Below are 16,782 nucleotides of genomic sequence, written 5' to 3' on the forward strand. Positions count from 1 at the left end.
TTGCTGAGACAACCAGGTAATTTACGTTTCCCTAAGAGTAACAACACAGGACAAAAGAGTTTATTCATTCATTTAGTCTAAAGTGGAGATGTAAAGGCAGATAGAACTGGTACTAGGCTGCCAGCCTGACTGGATCACCAGGCAGCCTTCATTTTCCGGGGAGATTTCATGGCAGACAGAACTGCACAGTGAAAGTGGGGTTTATAGTGAACCAATCTAAACGCCGATTGTGTCATTATTCTACAGCCATTAAATTGTGCCATTAATATTTACTTTATAATGAGTCAAAGCAAAAAACTTCTTTATTGCTAATTTAAATTATAAATGATTGAGGAAATTTCATTTAATCCAGAATCATAAAGCACTTTCATTTTTTTCAGTATGGGCTCAACAGATTGATCATTGATCATCCTTCTGACATTTAATAATGATGACTGAGATATTACAACACTGATGGATTGCAGGTACATGTGATGATTTTGTGGTATTGGTGCTCTGAATAGCCATAGCCCTCCATAACGTCACAGGCGATGTCAACTGTTCTGAAGCTGTTGGAGAACCTCGCTGATGAAACAGAATCAGTTAAACTGCACTGTGTCCTTTTTGCCTTCCAGTAGACAGGTCTGATGAGTGCTGGAGCGGGTACAAGTATCACTGTAAACAGATGTTTCTACATCCATTTACTGATTTATAAAACAGAGTCATTAGAGACGTTCTGATAACATTTACTGATACTGATTCCCATACTCTCTATACCTGAATCGATGGATAAAGAGTACTGTTTTGTTACCAGTGTGTTAAACAATATATATTATTATTTCAATCAGCTTTGTACTAACCCTATATGGGTTTTCGTAAAGGATGTATTTATGGTTACACAAGTTGCTTGCTGTTCATGGATGACTTGTGCAGTAAAAAATCTAATAAGGTGTGTGCAACACTGCTGGCAAGTAACAGGGCCCCATTTCTAATAGATACATTCTGTGGTATCAGATCGATACATAGACTTGTGTATTCTCCAATTATGATTCAAGATTTTTAGGCAGTATCACATACATTTCTGATATCGGTATTGTTAACGGAACAACCCTAAGAATCATAACCTGACGTGCCAGACATCACATGATCATGTCAAGTCCTGCTTGACTTCCAGACTGAATACATAAAAGAATTCCCAAATCACTTATTGTTTAAAGGGAAATACCTGTTTCATTCAACTTGGGTATTTGTTGCAGTTTTGTCCATCATTGTTTTTAGTAATAATATTGTACTTACCAGGTGAATAGCTTGAGAACATGCTGACTGAAAGGGTCTTTAACAAACCCACATGTTAAACCAGACATAGTTGGAGGAGAAAAAAAAGACCAACAATAAAATTATTCCCAAACTATCCTGTGAACATCCATCCCAGTTTATAGACCCACGTTCTGCTTCAACTTTGACCGACTGTAACAACTGTAGTTTTGCACCCATTCTTCCTGTGCAGTAGGGATTATATGAGACATTTCTGTGCACTCACTTTTACCCTGGTTGTAAGAGCTGGGCCAGATGTAAAAACTGTAGATTAATGACTAAAAATGTGAGTATGCACATGGACAGAGATATGCATGTATGTATGTATGTATGTATTCTTTTCATCAGCTTCATAAAGCCACACCTATTTATAGCTTCTGTATCACTAATTCACATGTACCTGTAAACCATCTCAGCTATCATTGTAAAACGTAACCCTAACAATAACCCTGAGGATCAGTGATTCATTTATGGAGCTCACGTTGAAAGAGACTGAACAAACTTATGAATTTAAGACTAATGAAAAGTCATTCTACTCTCACATCCTCGTATTTATTCTGTAAAAGGAACAGTTCACTCAGTAATGATAGTTAAGTCAGTATCTCCTCACCCCTGTGCCGACGGAAGGTCAGCTGAAGTTTGTAGTCCACAGACATTTTTTGGAGCTTCACAGCAAACAACAAAAAACAACTGAAGTAGATGGGGACTGAAAACAACTGAAAAAAACAAAACTTAAAATTGCTCCGCACAGCTCATCTGGTGTAATCCATGTCTCCGGGAGCCCAGAGATACCAAACTGATCTGAAAAGACATTTTTTACACCCTTTTTTAAATCTGAAATCTTCACTGTTGCTGCTGTTCTTAAAGCACACCCCATCTGAAGTGGGTGCACAAGCTCAACCGCTTCTCTACAGTTGTTTAGGAGAATGCTGCAATATTGTTTTGCTGGAACTCTCTAGACATGTTTTGTGGACTAGGAAAATAGATAGTGACTGAAGTTTCATTTTCAGGTGAATTAACCCATTAATCCGTGGTTCAGGGTTGTGTGGGGTCAGGGGCGTTGAGGGTAGGCCGTTTGCAATACCCAAGACAATCTCCCTCTTGTCACCGGCTAATGTTGGCAGGTATGACATCACTCCCCAATTCATCACTCATAAGTCATTTAAAATTAAGTTTATAAATAAATGGCATTTATAAATTGCAAAAAGAACAACACACAACACTATAAGGTTACAGCTCTCATGAGGCACCAGTTGTATGAATGCACATAAGTCATTCCCAACACATAAACTGGTATTTATAATAGAAAATGTGCATACCTCAGCATACTTCAAAACAGGCCTACACATGGTTTCAGCAAATGCTAAGGTGGACATTAAATATAGACCTAACCTTACAGTCAAACATTGTTTGTGTAGGTTGTTTGGCAATTCACTGACTGCGTTATTCATTTCACAGTCTATTGTTCATTTTATATAATGTTACTCAAAGGTGTATTTAAAAACTTTATTTCAGTTATTCATGAGTGATGAATTTGATCATTTGTTATTAATGAAGTCTTTCATTTCATCCTGAACTGTGAGGCACTGTATAAAGTTTGTTTCAGTATGAGCTCTGTAGATGACTCATCGATCATCTTCCTGATGTCTCACAATGATAACTGAGATGTTTTAACAGGTACATATGATGTATTAATAGTACAGGCGCTATAAATAGCCCCGGCTGTGAGTAATGGCTGGGCAGAGTGACAGCTGAATGGATGGATACTCACTGCCTGCTCAGATTGTTCCCAACAGGATCATTCTGTTTCCTCTGAGTTAAATTTCAGCATTTTAGTGATTCCTTGTGTGTGTGTGTGTGTGTGTGTGTGTATTCTAAATCTCATCAGTTGCTTATTTTTCAGTGGACCTGGTTGAAATTTGTCCGGAACATCTAAGAGACCCTAAGAAAAACTTGGCAACATTCATTCATTTAGATAGTTGTTGCTGAATGGTTACAGTAATAAAATTAATAACAGGAAGTCTTTTTTCACCCAAATGAAGAATCTGTCACTTTCAAAAATTCATATCTCCACTAGTTTTCACTTTCTTGCAGCCAAATTTTGGTTCTGTGTAGTATATAGTTCTGTCACATCTAGAACTTACGTGGTCCTGCATAAAAAATTGAGTGCCACAGATTTTGTTACATTTAGCTTCAGAGCTGAAAAACCCACTTTTTGGGCTGTTTTGACTGTAGATTTTCCCAAGAATGATTATTTTAATGTCCTTGAAACTTTAGTATGTAAAAGTGTTGATATTCATTGTATATATATATATATATAAACAATTCAAAGATGTTATATTACTTCATCGCCTATGTTTTTTTGAAATGAGCTAACTTTTTTATTTCATCAGTCAGTTACATCTTGAAATGGCTTTGTTTGTTGCATATAGGTGATGTCTTCCTGTTCTGTGTGCCTGGACAAAAATTTATCTTAATTCCTGAGCTCAATGAACATATATTTTTTAGGGCTGTCAAGCAATTAAAAAAAATAATCTCATTAATCACAAGCTTTGCGATCAAAATTAATCACATGCCAATATTTGCGTAAGCATTTAAAAATATTTCGGTGCAAATGTTTTTTGGTAGATGAGTGTGATTCACTCATGAATAAACGGACATTCTAAATTTTAAGGAGGTGATATTTAAGCTTGAAGTTCTCCGATGGTTAGAAAATCCCTTGCTGCATAAATTGCACAAAGAGGTGCTCCTGTCAACAGCTCCATTTGGTATTTTCATGAAGCCCCACTCCAGGGTATTTTGGTATTTTTATCATCTTTCTTGTGTTCAAATTTTTGACAACTAACTTAATTTTATGCTTAATCTTAAAACAATTAAACTGTCTCTAAAAGTGAATGGAACACAGTAGAATCTGAGAATTTATGTCATCCACCAAGCTTGGCCTCTGGTGTTAAAGCGTGCCGTGGCTCCTTTGAGAACAGGGCAGTTTGCAGTGAGTGGAGAGCAACGGTCGGTGGCTCAGCTCAGAGCAGAGCAGACAGCTGTTAGCCACCGGAGCAGACCAAACGTTCAGCAGAAAGGTTGTCTAGTGGCAGTAAATGTACAGTACAGGTTACAGTTTGACCATGAACAAACTCTGCTGCTCCTTAATACACAAGAAGACTTCATATTTGAGTAACAGCTACTATCCCTGCTAATATCCATGCTATTGATGTCAATCATGCTGAAATGACAGCGTCTGGTAGTGAGGGTATAACATCTGACTATTAATCACAACCCATTCCTGGTTTGAGAAAGAATGTTGACTGTTTGACAGTTAGAAACACTGACTGGAGTGGGAATTGTCACTTTTCCATTCAGTATGCTCAGCAGTGTTTAGTTATGACAGCCATAATTATTTCACATCTGACCTCATTTCTGACATAATCAAGTTGCAATGACAGAATACAGAAAGTCTGGGACAATCCCACCTGAAACTGGTTTGGGTGGAATCTCCAAAGTGGTTTGCAATATAACCAGAATTATTTAAAAAGTGCAGTCATGATTTACTCCATCATTAAGCAGTTTGATATAATAGTGAGATCATGGAGAAGAGACCAGCTGTCACAAGACAGCCTATGGAGAAGTTGATTTTCTCAAAAGTTTGGGTGAGTTGTTGGTGTCAGAAATTAGCTCAGAGAGTTTGAAATTGTGAAATAATATATGTGTATTGAGCTCAGGAACTAAAATTAATATTTTGTCTAGACACACAGAACACGATGACATCACCTATATGCAACAAACCAAACCATTACAAAATGTAACTTGCAAATTTCCACAACCCAACGAAAAACAGGCTCAGTGGGTATCAGACAGATAGAAAATCTTGAAATCAACACAGGACAAATATCTACAGATGAAATTAAACCACTGAATGAAACATTAGTCAGTGAAAAGTGCGAGAAAAATAGCTAATTTAAAAAAATTCATAAACAATGAAGGAGAAATATAACATCTTTTAATTTTTATATATATATATGTAGATACATTCACATACTAAGACATTAAAACAAGCCTCTTGAGAAAATCAACAGTCAAAATAACCCAAAAAGTGGCTTTTTCAGCTCTGAAGCTTATTTAGCAAGATCTGTGGCACTCAGTTTTTTATACAGGACTAAATAACTAGAAGATGTGATAGAACAAAATTAATACTACACAAAAGCAAAATTTGGTTGCAAGAAAGAGAAAACTAGTGGAAATTTGAATTTTTGAAAATGACAGATATCTTGTTCTTGGTAAAAACAGCAGCAGCTCTTTGAATGACTGAAAGAATGTTGGGAAGTTTTCTTAGTGTCTCTTTGATCTTCAGGACAAATTTCAACTCAATCCAGAGAAAAATAAGCGATATCTTAAAATGCTGAAATTTGGCTCAGAGGGACAAACTTCAAATATTCATAACTTAAAAAGTATTGAGCTATCGGTCATGCAAGGTCCCATGAATTTAATAGAAGTTGCAACATGATTTTTTCTTTTTCTTTTTCTTTTGAGAAAATCTATGACATAAACTGGGGAAAGTCCTGGATTTTGGGTGAGTTAGCATGGAACCCAGTAGGCTAATGTTTAGTCGGCACAGACTGACATTTTTCAGGACCGATCATCAATCTGAATTTCCCAACCCAGGGCTAACCAAACCTGATGGCCTGTGTCTATATGTTTAAACTAGAGAAAGGCAGCCTGTCACATAAATACACCCTCAGTGTTTACATTAGTACATTAGTACTAAGTCTTTTATGAAGAGTATCATGAATTTTGGTGTCAGACTTACAGTGTAAAGTTCTCAAACTAATCAAGAGAGTTACAAACAAACTGAAGCACGTAGTATGTAGGTTAACAGGTATATTTATATGTTGTTTTTTTTTTAATTATCAGGATTAAAAATACTTTGTAGCCCACAGTTATGGTTGGAGACACTAGCAGGTTTCTGATAGGTTTCTTGCTAATGGTGATTTTTCATGCAGGTCCACGGGTTTACAGCATGAGTCATGTGCAGTCTTCACAGAGCAATACAAAAAATCTATAATGAATTTCTCATTGAATTGTTTTTCTCGTGCACAAGAAAATGTAATTTGTTAAATAAACCATTTAAATCTTAATAACTTATGATTATTCTTTTGTTAAGCACACATCAATATGTATCTGACGACATCCACTGACAGCTTCTTTATCACTCTTCAGCCAGGATTTTAAACAATGAGGTACTTTATGAGTAACAAGGGTTTTTTTTTTTGTTTTGGTTTGGTAGAAGTTTGGTAGAAAAAACAGATTTTTTTTTTTAAATGTAAATGTTACAAATAAATACACTGAAATGTGAAAACAATCATACATTGACTTTAAAGGGGCACTATGTAGTTTTGGAGAACAAATTCAAACTCAGAATTTTAATATTTCCAATTAAAATAAATGACTACAAACTCTATTATTAAATAAATATTTAAATATTTATCTTTTCCATAACTGAATAAACAAGCTGTTCTCATGAGAAAAACCAGAAAGGTAGCAGGGTCCAGCAAATGTAAACAAAGTAAGGGCCCGTGTCCATATAGCGTTTTTTTTCGCGCTGGCTGTGCACTCAAGAGCGCTGAGATGAAGCGTTTGTGTGTCGAGGGAAAAAGGCTGCATGTGCATCTCGTCTCTGTGACGACAATATCTTGACAACCGCTGCTATATGATCGACACTGCCCCTTTGTGGTCTACTACTGTATCTGTCTGTTTTTTATTTTCATTGACATCAGAGCAAAGAGGATGTGGGTGCATGACATGATCCATAGGAGACAAAAACACGGTGAATATTATTGCCGAGGACAGGAAAAAAAAGACAATGAGCGACGGTGACATCACCAGCGTCTTTCTTTGTTTAGGTATAAAAAAAATCAGTCAATCTTCTCTGAATAAAATGTATTCCCCAAAACTACATAGTGCTCCTTTAAATATTTTAATTAAATGTATATCTTTTTTACGTTCAATATAAAGAGTTGAATTTATTGCAAAGTTGTCAATATAAATAAATTAAATAACGTTAAGGGGAACAGCTACATAAATATAATGTGTTTTTAAGTGTTAATTATTCAATTATAATTTGTATTATCATATTATTATTACACATAAAAGTAATGTATTTCAAATTGGTTATTCTGTAATAAATTATACATATACTTAATTTATACCCATTGGCTCAACATGATAGAAAGACTTTACATTAAATGTGACTCTTTACATTCAACCTATGTAATACAATTTGAATGAAAATGTAAATGAAATACTTCCAAGTAAACTTTTTTGGCAAATTATAGTTTTTTTGAGTGTAGAAGCAAAAACAGCTATGACATGAAAACAAGTGGATGGTGAAGTAAGTTAATGTCAGTGCATCAGGCCGGCTTCACAGGGTCTGTACCTGCACCACAGTTGTTTCAGTGAATTAGATTTGACATTTATGAACCTCACTGGAATTGCATGAGGTGGTTCTGATGGAAGGTTAGGTTGTTTGTCTGTTTGTGAAACTGTCAAGATGTTTTATCTGTAGGATTCTCTCGGTTCAGCTTCGGGAAAGATCATCATTTCAAATAGTGACTAAATTGAATCTTTAGGATTCATGTACATGGACACAGATTTTCCTTTTTAAACTTGTGCAGACTGTCACAAAAAAAATTGAAAATTCATGCCCATGTACTTATTATGTGTTACTGGGCTGATATTTACAATTTAGTATGGCTTTCTAAGTTGTCCCTTTGCCATACAAATCTGCCTGGTCATGAGATGATCAAGAGGAGGGGAAAACAAGAAAAGCATTTCTCCTCTGCAAATGTATAATTTCAGACTTTCCTTGTAGCTTTTTCTTGTTATTTACTGGATGTTTTTACTTCTCCAGGACTCTAAAAATCATTCAATTAAAACTACAAAAAATTTACTTTGGTTTGACTGGCTGTAGGTCATTGACATATAAGAGTTTGCAAAGAGACATGACTTCATTTTCAGAGGTTATGAACAAATAGCAGCCTGCACTGCTCCAAAGTTTAAACATCTCTGGTAAATACATAAATAAAGTAGTGCAATACAGCTCATGTTTAATCTGCTCACAACACTGGCACGTATAACAATGGTTATTAAGGCACAATTCATGTGACTTAATGTCACAGCACAAGGGATTTACATTATCTGTACGTAAATGATCAAGGTATTCAAGTGGACATAACTCGTATTTCTTTCATTGACCACCTCATAGAGCACCACTCATCACCTGGCCAATACCATCCCTACAGTGAAGCATGGTGGTGGCAGCATCATGCTGTGGGGATGTTTTTCAGCGGCAGGAACTGGGAGACTAGTCAGGATCGAGGGAAAGATGACTGCAGCAATGTACAGAGACATCCTTGATGAAAACCTGCTCCAGAGCGCTCTGGACCTCAGACTGGGGCGACGGTTCATCTTCCAACAGGACAACGACCCAAAGCACACAGCCCAGATAGCAAAGAATTTGCTACAGGACAACTCTGTGAATGTTCTTGAGTGGCCCAGCCAGAGCCCAGACTTGAACCCGATTGAACATCTCTGGAGAGATCTGAAAATGGCTGTGCAACGACGCTCCCCATCCAACCTGATGGAGCTTGAAAGGTTCTGCAAAGAAGAATGGGAGAAACTGCCCAGAGATAGGTGTGCCAAGCTTGTAGCATCATTCTCAAAAAGACTTGAGGCTGTAATTGGTACCAAAGGTGCTTCAACAAAGTATTGAGCAAAGGCTGTGAATACTTATGTACATGGTATATTTTCCTTCTTTATTTTTAATAAAGTTGCAAAAATTTCAAGCAAACTTCTTTCACGTTGTCATTATGGGATATTCTGTGTAGAATTTTGTGGAAAAAAAAGAATTTAATCCATTTTGGAATAAGGCTGTAACATAATAAAATGTGGAAAAAGTGAAGCGCTGTGAATACTTTCATGCACTATGTTTCTTTAAGATAGTGTAGGGTATGAGATGTAATTAAATATATTTCATGAGTTTTCTTTTTCCAAATGTGATTGAAATTTACCTGGTTAATCTTTTTGATAGCTCTATTTGGAATATCCAGTGACTATGCCAGATATATACATCTTCAAATACTTTCCATTTTAGTCAAAAATATTCAACCCAATAAGCTAATGTCTCTTAGTAACCATGCATTAAGTCTAGACTGACAGTCATCAATAACCTTCTGCATGTTCCTATTTTCAATTTCATCTGTATCTTTGGCTCTATGTGTGCCCAAATATTTGACAGTAGATTTTATAGGGACGTTATATGCCTCTGTTAAATTACAATTACGGATTGGCAACAACTCACACTTGTTCAAGTTCAGCTTCAGACCTGAGGCCTTGGAGAAAGTATTCATAATTTGCAGAATCTTGGGGACTTCAGTTAGGTTCTTCATTAAATGGTCGTTCATCTGCTAACTGGCTGATTATTATTGGCTTCCCAAGCACCTCCTTTTTAATAAATGGCTGGATCAATACTAACTTGGGGTTGAATTAAGGCTTTGATTGAGTTTCTTTCCTGTCTTCTGTTCTCTTATTGACAAAAATATGATGTTCTGCTCTCTCCTTCCTCTATCCATTTTGCCCTTGATCTTATGTCGGCCACTTTATCTTCCTTTAGATAGATTTCATCAAGTTTAGCTTGCAGAATTTGTAGTTTTGTTTCTCATTGTCAGTCATTGATGTCTTATTGCAGCAGCTGTTTATCTCTTTAATAGTGTTTATATCTGCTAATTTGTTACTTTTGTATTGTATTTGTATTGTATTGTATTGAAGTATTCTTTAAATTTGAATTTCATGATTTCCCATTTAGAAATATGAGAAGTAACAGAATTACCTAGCGTCACATCAGATATAATGGCTTTTATGTCCTCATGAAAAGTTTCATTTCCAGTATCCTTTGTTCCTGGAACAACCAGCAGGGGGTGTAAAGGAGAGTTTAATAACAGCATGATCTGTGAGAGGAGCTGCTGACATACAATCCTATAATAACGTTAGCAGTACATTTAAGGGTTTTAATGGCAGTAGAGACATCTAAAACCAATTGTCTGTTTTGAGTTGGGTTGTTAAATCCATAAATATTGATCAGAATATAGAATTGTTCATCAATTTCCAGGATACAGATAAACAATGTCCATTATTACTAATTCTAGATGTTATCAATTTGCCAGGAGAGTTACAGAACAAAACAGCCAAGCCTGCTGATCCAGTAGAACCATGGTCAGAAATGATTGGCTGGTTTACCCAGAATTTCTCATCCTCTAGTTTTGAATGTTTTTCTTGCAGGAAATAAAATTTGCTTTTTTGCCCTTACAAAAGAAAAATATTGAATTTTCTCTTAGTGTTCTCTCTTAAGCCCCTACTATTAAGTGAAATACAAGAAAAGGACATTTTGATCATGAAAACGAACCAGGAACTGCTAGAAGACACACTAGCCCAACCAGTTCAAATAGTAAAGATGTAAAGGAGAGCTTTAAAGATAATATCAGAAATATTTTACTTAACCATCCAACCTGTTTTTGGCAGCCAACACACATGCTTATCGCTCAGTCATGTAACCCATCAACAATGCCCTTATGTGGCGCTTCTAAGTAATTCTCTGTCCGTTGATGTAACCAGCACCACCTCTGCAGTATGCCCATTTCCCTGCTGCTCTTGCTTGTTGAATCTTTGGCCATTATTCTGCTCTCGCCTCCCTGCTCTCAACTATAACATGCCTTGTTTTGTTTTCTTCACACCTTCATAGCCAGTGAACAGAGTCCATAATCTGGTCAATGTTCAGGGACCACAGCAATTTAGCAACCACTTGAGCTACTAAGCTAAAAGTGTGCGTGTCCCATCTGATGCAGCATGCAAAAAGTAACCTTTTTTCAAATCAATTTGGGATCTCAGGGCTTCCAAAGTCTTGGATTATACCAGAGGAGCTGTATGGCGCCATTTCACGTGATGTCCTTATCCTTTAAAACTTGAATAACTAAAAAAAAGTTTGTATATTCTTTCGTAATTTCTGCTCACATTTTTTCAGTAATCGCTGATTATTTAACCAGTATCCCATCCAATACTAGTAATTATGATTCATTAATTATAACTCTTGTATCTTTAATTTGGTATTCAACTTTTCAGTTTTAATGTATCAATCAGTCAGTCAATTTAAAAACTTAAGCAATAAAAACTAATACTAATAGAACAAGCCTAAGTACTGGAATCATCAGGTCTGTTTTACTGGAGTCAATCAAAAACCTTTTGTGCTTGCTATAGTGGGATTTTATAGTAAAGGTCATGGCCTGTGCTTGGTTGTAAAGATTTTTACGACTTGCCAGAACCTAGAAAATTCTGTGCAGTGCAGCCAGGCAATCATGCTTTGCATAAGAAAGAAAGAGTCTCTTTCAAATAAAACAGATTACATTCGAATAAAGATGAATAAAACGGATCAATTGTTGATCCCTGAAGGAGCCACATATCAGTTGAGACTGATAAGGTTGTAAAGTGAATGCTCTGTCACACTAAACAGAAGAAAATGTACTCACTGGCTGTTCAAGATATGCCAACTCAGATATCCTATCTCATTAGGAGCAGCGTGAAAGAAAAGCAGGATTAGTGCAAGTATGCATTAAAGTGCCTTTGCTCAGGACCCACCAATGTCCTATTCTCCTATTCAATATAATCACTTACCAAGACTGGAACTGTGCCATGATTTGATCATGTGTGTTATCCAAAGTAGATGTCCAAATTAATGATTTGAAGCATACTGTAATGAGTCATTGAAGGTTATGTGATATTTTGAACAGTATCACTGCGCAAACAATTCAATGACCCTGTTCCCTCCTTATTTCCCCTCCTGAACTCTGTCAAAGCCCTCACAGTCAAAATACTTTCATGTGAGGTTTCTGATCTGAAGATTTAATGAGTAAAAGAATCTGAAAATTGAGACTTTTGTTGGGCTGTCAGCAATCCACCCGCCCTCTTTTAGTGTACCTTTAGAGTTATATTTTCTAATCACAGTTTAGTTTGTCAGTTTTAAAATATTTGCCGTGCTCAACCCTCGCCAATAGATGGCTTCAGATGAGCGGGGCTGGCTCGAGCTCTTCCAACGCTGCATATTTTGCGTAGTTGTCACCGTGCTGCATTCAAATGCCCCTCCTGTGCTCGGATTTCAGATCGTCAAGCGTATAACCTATATGTCTTATCTCCCATTTTTTGCTAAATGAAATAAATAAATATGCTATGGGGTGTGTACGTTCATATCGGCGTTTTTGTAATTGGAAATTAATTGAGTTTATGCCACCCATCACATGTTATTCCGGTTTTTATCGTTCTTGAAAGGATTATTTTTGATGGTTCGTGAAGGCAGCACGGGTGACGATATGAAGGAAACTCCCCGCTTCGCCAGTCACAAACCGCCTACCCATGAAAACACCGGACAGACACACAGGGATCCGTACCACATTGCGGTGAAAACCACTACGATTTGTAGAGAAGTCCTTCAACATTTCGACGGCAAAGGTAATTACATAACATACACTTTTACTGCTATTTTTTCAAAGGCAGACGTAGCTAAGTTAGCCGCTGAGCCCTGAGGGATTGGTTTGTTAACACTGTGGCTCCAAGTCATGGAAAGGTAACTGCTAACGTTAGTTAATGTGTAATGCAGTAACACAAACTCAGTTGAACACCGTTGTGTTTTATTAACACACGTCGTTAAGGTCATACTCATTGACAGACCTTTTTTTTATTGCGGTTGTATTTATTAGCAAACGTAACGTTAGCTAACAAAAGCTGCTCACTGGCCTTGTGTTGAAACATTTTATCAGTTGACGACAAAACATCTCTCCTTATCGTTAATCCCGATCCAACATGATTGGCAGGAAAGCCAACCATATGTAGTGTTGTGTGAATTTAAACCGGAGCAGAATATTCAGTTGGTGAATATGCATGTTAAAATACAAATACACATTTTCCAGCCGTGTAAACCACAAACATTTAGCTAACCGTTACCCAAAACCGCGCTACGAATACACTAACCCAGGGTATGTGGCTGGGTTTTAGCTAGTGAGCTAGCTAGCTAAAATACTGAAGACGCCAGCTTGCTCATCTATTTTTAGGTGGTCAGACTATAAGCTCTTAAGCCACGCTATACAGTGGCTGCCGAGGCCTTACAGTGAATTAAAGCTGTGTTTTTAGCACGTTAAACCACCTGTGTCAGCCATTATTTGGATGCAACGCTATTTCACAGGTGTGCCTACTAACGTTACAGCAGCAGTAAATCGCCGATTATATTCTCAGCTGATCTCTCTCTCTCTCAGTAAATATTAACCTAGAGTTTAAATGGAAGTCAAACATTTGTTTATCTGTTTCGCTCCCGTGGTATGGTTACATTTGAGGTCTGTTTTGCCTCGTTTATTCGCCTCACAAGAGGGCGGAACGGGTGGCCTGATTTAGCCCTGTTTTCCATGAAGTCTGAACGCTCCTTCCCCTTTTGGGAGAAGAGGGGGCAAACGTGATCACAGATGTGTTTGCACAGTTGTGTCGTTGTGGAAAAATAAAGACACATCTGCCCTGTTACCAGGACATGCTGTGCAAGAACTCACCACACAGACAGATGAGCCAACAGAGACAGTGATGGAAATAAACAGGGAGATATCTGTGCAGCGGAACTGGTGAGAAAGCAAATTTTCACAGACCCAAACAGTGTGACTGCAGGGATTGTCAAGGGGGCAAAATGTTAAAGTGAGTCAATGGGGTTTATTGTTGGCACACTGCATCCAGCCCAGTTGCAGGGCAGGCCCCATTGCCAAAGCAAATCATGTCAGACTATCATCAACTGGAAACAATGAGTTTTCTGTAGGCGCAGCCATGATTTGGGCTTGGAAAGCTCTCTCAGCTGAGAAGTAAACGTATTGACCAATAGTAGCCTGAATCATCAACTTCCTCCTTTCTCCTTCCTCTTTCATGTAATTGTTGTCTTTAGAGAAAACTCTATTTTGTCATAAAGTGATCTTCATAAAAATATTTCTGCTTTAATTGAGAAGTTAAAAACTGCATTTTCTCTAACTCTGGGTGGAGCACACGCTCCACTTCTCCAGCAAGGCTCCAGATTACTTTACACCATTAGTGCAAGGTGTTATTTTATGAATGAAAACGGCATAGCTTCACTGGATATGACTGATCAGTTAGTCAGAGCTTATATCACATATAACTTTCCGTAACAAACTCATATTAGCATCCCTCTTAGTGATGTTTGTACTTATCTGTAACCCATTTTAGTGTCCGCTTGTGCAAGTGTCTGATCTCCATTGGAGAGTGAGAGGAAACAGAGCACCAGGAAATTAGGAAAGACACAGATATCAAGAGGAGAGGATGACGGAGACAGACGAGGAGAGAGACGGCAGCAGATGAGAGCAGATGGAGAGAGATGACAGGGAGAGAACGAGTGTACACATCGTAGATTTTTATTTTACTTTTTGTGCTGTTGTTTACTGACATACTGAGAGTGTTAACTGTGCATATTGTGTTTGTGTTTGTATTGTGTTTATAGAGGTGAGTAAAAATCTGGGCCTAGCATTAGATGAAAACGTTGGCTCAGCAAGCATTTTAACTCACCATCAACTTTAAATCAAAAGTAAGGGACAGACCTTTAGAATTCTAAACCTTCCAATAGAACAGAGAAGTAATGTCAGCCAGAGTTAGTGTATAACACTAGTTGGCACCATCATTAAAGGATAAGTTCACCCAAAAATCAAAATTCAGTCATTATCTATCTTGTCATCCTCATGCCAATGGAAAGTCCGGTGAAGTTTTGTCCTGCATTACCTGCCAATATTATAGTTGACACATTTCGTAATGTGTATATCTGCTCCTCTCCAGGGTGTTTGAGCCTCAGTGCTCAAAGCACAGCTTTTGATCATATGGTTTCTGTCATAGGCTTGCCTCCAGAGAAACAATAAGTAAACGCTTCAATCTTGTTTCTACCATAATTAGAAACACATGAAGTTTAACTGCCACTCACTCACTCACTCACTCACTGGCTCACTCACATGATGTCCCAGTTTCCTGTGGCCTACAACTGCTTTTCAGCAATCTAGGCTAGTAGCAGTTTGATCTAGCCTATTTTGTGTTTTTCAGAAAAGAAATTATGTCAAATTATATGAGATTAAATTTTAATAGTCCTGGTGGGACAGAAGGGCAGTGTTTACGTGGTCTAATGTCATCTGATTTGGCGGGGCTTTCTTTGAATAAATGAAGGAGCTACGGAGCGTTTGAGTTTGACACAGTTAGAAATAATGTGGTTGTAAGCATCCATATAACCCTACATGATGCAGGTACATGAAAGATGTGGTGACAAATGCATTTGGACATGGGTCGTTGATTAGGGGTATTTGTAAGGAATTGTAATTGCCCTGTGAAGGCCAGCCTGGTTTCTGTTTTGGGCTATTGTCTAGCCTGCTTACACCTGAGCCAGGTAGCCCCCTGACTTGTTTTGAGTGACTCCCTCCTGCATTCCTGCTTCAAGTTTCTCAGGGTGTTTGGTGTACATGCAATTAATGGTACACCAGTGTGGCCATATTTCAAATAAGTCTTGCTTGCTCCTGCCCTAATTCTTGCATATTTTGACCTATTTTAAATGCAACATGATGCTATATTGAGAATAAATGGTGAACTTGCTGGGCCACTGTGTCATTTTGTGTCCATAACTTTCCTTGAAGGAAAACCATGCATGGATTTAAACCAGATTATGTGTGTACAAAGTGTGAAAGTGAAAGAGACACAAAATTGTAAAGCAGGGTCAAAAGGAGTCCTGTATGAGAGAGTTTCTGTGCTATTGTGAAAGTTGATACCCTGCCCAACTCAATGTGCATAATAAGAATCTTCTTACTTATTTTTCCTCTTAATGACTTTAACAGTCATTAGGGAGGTGCTTGGATTGATTTACTGAACGTGCGTTTAAGAAGATGTGTATGTAAATCCACTTGAAAAATTGAAGATTACACAGTATCAGCCTACAAAGAAATGTATACCATATACGTGACTGTACAAGATAATCTACACTATGAAATGTTATGGGCGTTGCCTTGGCTCCACTTGCCTTTTCAAGCCTGGTTTACTCTTCATTGTAAAAGAAATGAGCAGTGTGTACATTGTTTGAATAAGATGATTGCAACTAAAAGTGGCGCAGGAAACATTGACTGCATCTTGTGAGTTCCTCTCTGAAGAACTTGAAAGTTATCCCAAGATCATTGCAGTTATGTGATTGAAAAGACTGTTGGTTTTCTTATAGTGCCGTGGTGTTTTCAGGTCATTGAGCACCGTTATCAAAGGGGTACAATAAATGGCATCTTCACGGAAGACTGCACAGGTCAGAGAAACCAAGAAAGCAAGGGCCAGAACTCGATGTACTGTGCAAGTTATTTCTGTTAAAATACAGGCAAGAATCGAGTCATCGGGTTA

At 37.5% G+C, this 16,782-nt stretch overlaps 1 protein-coding gene across 1 annotated transcript in view; it reads left to right on the forward strand.

Moving 5' to 3' along the window:
- The first annotated feature begins 12,754 nt into the window (after nucleotides 1-12,754).
- LOC141009553 (phosphatidylcholine:ceramide cholinephosphotransferase 1-like) overlaps nucleotides 12,755-16,782 on the forward strand; it is a 28,204-nt gene continuing 24,176 nt past the window's right edge. The window contains exon 1 of the mRNA XM_073482205.1: nucleotides 12,755-12,840. The gene's annotated coding sequence lies outside the window, so the exon portion shown is untranslated. The remainder of the gene's footprint in view (nucleotides 12,841-16,782) is intronic.

Source organism: Pagrus major, chromosome 15 (assembly GCF_040436345.1).
Source record: "Pagrus major chromosome 15, Pma_NU_1.0".
NCBI lineage: Eukaryota > Metazoa > Chordata > Actinopteri > Spariformes > Sparidae > Pagrus > Pagrus major.